We start from the raw sequence: 3058 nt of genomic DNA on the forward strand, positions 1-3058 counted from the left end.
AGGCTGGATGTTAGGAGGAAGTTCCTTACAAAGAGTGATTTGCCATTGGAATGGGCTGCCCAGGGAGGTGGTGGAGTCTCCATCCCTGGGGGTGTTAAAAAAAACCAGCCTGGATGAGGCACTTACTGCCATGGTCTAGTTGACTGGATAGGGCTGGGTGCTAGGTTGGACTGGATGATCTTGGAGGTCTCTTCTAACCTGGTTGATTCTATGATTCTATTATTCTAATTGTGCTTATCTCCCCTGGATTTTGGACAAAGGTAACATATGGTTTTAAGCAGGTAATTAGATTGTTCCATACAGCAACATTAATTATCAAGTCTACATCTGATAAAGACAAAACTATCATTTTCTGTACCTCCTTTCAATGCTAAAATCATAACTGTGTATAATTTTGATTATTTTGCTCACAAATCTCTAGGTTGCCCAGACCTCTAATATATTAGAATATAGAAAATCTTTCAGAATTTATGCACTTATATGATACATTTCTTCCCAATTTCTTCCATCCTCTAGCCCCAGGGTTTCAAAGATATATAACCAGTAATAAGTATGCTACTTCACTTCCCATCCTGCTTTAAGCCTTAATGTATTGCATGCAGTGTTTTCATTTGTAAAATGAAAATCAAGCTAGCAAGATTCCTGACATTTTGCACATCATTACCTTTCCATAAAGTCTAAAAAATTGGTCACTTTTTCAACTGTTCAATTAGAAATTAGTGTATCAATATCCCACCTGCCAAACAAGTGAGTTTAATGGTAAATAAGGTTTTAAAATATTATAAAAACAAAATTAAAGGAATTGCTTAATCACTAACATCTAAATTTCCCTTAATATGAATTACACTGGGCATTTTCACCTTATTTTTTACACAAAAAGTTAGAAAAAAGGAGTGATATTATTCCATGACAGTTCCTCTTGCCAGCCATTCTCTATCCAACCATGCATTCACTTCCTGAAAAAATTGTTTTCAACCACAGAGTTACTACTGAATTCTTTCAGTCATTGTGTGGGCAGGCTTCACTAAAAATCTGAACCTCTCTACTCCTTTAGTGCTCTGATGTCTCTTCCCATTGTTATAGTTTTGCTCTCAATCCACTCCTTCCATGACCCCAGATTAGTGTGTTGTACCAGCAGTTAAGAAGACTAGTCTCAAAGGAGATTCAAAAGAAACTGAGCTGGATAGCAGCTCTTTTCAGTGGTTGTGTCAGACACTACCATGCAAGAAATGCATTTTCTCCATATACTGTTTGAAGATACAAATGCAGTGTTTATAAAGCTAATGCTATGTCTTCCCATCCCAGTGAACGCTTCAGAGACAAAAGTTCAACGTGTTCAAATACTTGTGGTGGTTTGGGTGTTCCCCACCCCCCCACAGTTTAGAAATACCCAAACTAGACTCAGTCGGGCTCTGGGAATATAAATGAAGCTATTTATTTACAGCTAGCACAATATACAAGCAGATATTTACAATATATACAGTTATATACAGAAATATACAAGGTAAAAGGTAATACAGAAGCACAACTCCCCTCCCAGAAACCTGAGTCCCCAGAAGGGGCTCTCAACCACCCCTGCACCTTCCCCCTGCCCCTCTCAACCTTACCCCAGTCCTAAGGAAGAATGGAGGTTCAGCCAAGAGGTTAAGAAGCAAGGTTAGTGGAAGGTGAGGTTAGGGAGATGTAGCTCAGTCCGAAGCCAGAAGGAGAGTGAAGAGAAAAATGGTGAGAGTGTTATCTAATGTTTTCCCTTCTTGTTCCCATACCTCTCAGCGAGACTGTGGGGGGAGTAGACATAACCACTGTTTTTCCTTTCACAGCCTATGATCTATTTTTTCTCACCAAAACATTCTACCCTGCTTCACTCTAGCACAATACTAAAAGTCTTGAAGATATAGATGATGCTGAGTTGATGCTCTGTTTGTTGGTTTCACCAAAATTATGTGCAAATGTCCGTATCTCACTTCCATACTCCTTAAAGCTCCCTTTTCTTAAATTGTATTTACAGGCACTATTCCTTCTGTCAAATAAATATGCCTTATAACTGTGAAGATGTATACAATGGCTCATCTTAATTAAAAAACAACTAGGAAATATTCCCAAAACTCCACTCAAAACATTAAATTACTTTCACATGTTTTAAACTATAATTTTCTCCTAATAAATTCTTGACTTCTGTTAAAACTACAGTCCATAGATATTAGTCATGTAGGTCCTATTCCAGTTCCCATTAAAATCTTCTGGTTAATTGTCAATGTCCATTAGCTTGCTTTTTTTTGTTTGTTTTTTTCCTGTTTTTCCTTCTCCCCCTCCCCTAGTATTTAACACATTGTTTCCACTTTGCCATTGCAATGGTGAATCACTCTTTCTGTGAATAATTATTTTCCTGACATCCAGCCTAAACCTGCCCTGGTGCAGTTTAAAACTGTGGCCCCTCATTCTGTCACTGGTTGCCCGGAAGAAGAGACCAACCCCCACCTGGCTACAACCTCCTTTCAGGTAGCTGTAGAGACCAATAAGGTCTCCTCTGAGCCTTCTGTTCTCCTTAATGAAAAGCAGCAGGGGTAGAGGAAATGGCTGCAAGTTGTGTCAGGATAGGTTTAGGCTGGATGTGAGGAAATATTTCTTCGCTGAAAGTGTAGTCAAACATTGCAATGGTCTGATCAGAGCAATGGTAAAGTCGCAATCCCTGAAGGTATTTAAACATCATGTGGGTCTGCTGCTTAGGGACATGGTTTAGAAGTGACCTTGCAGTGCTGGGTTGAAGGTTGGACTAGATGACTTTGAAGATTTCTTCCAACCAGAGATATTCATAGAGATATTCTATGATTCTGTAATCTGGTATCTGACTCATCTTGCTCTTGCCACTGGCCATCAAAAATGAATGAAAGGTTAGGTCTCAAGAGGAACTCACTCTGAAACCTAAAACAAGACTAGAGATGGAATGAAACAGCCAACAGAATAAAGCACATGACGTGTGTAATTCACCGTTTCAATTCAAGACTAAGTCTCATGGCACCTGCACTTAGAGTTCTTCATGTTAATTTTTGTTTGGAAA

The sequence above is a fragment of the Pogoniulus pusillus genome, chromosome 4 (assembly GCF_015220805.1).
Source record: "Pogoniulus pusillus isolate bPogPus1 chromosome 4, bPogPus1.pri, whole genome shotgun sequence".
Lineage (NCBI taxonomy): Eukaryota > Metazoa > Chordata > Aves > Piciformes > Lybiidae > Pogoniulus > Pogoniulus pusillus.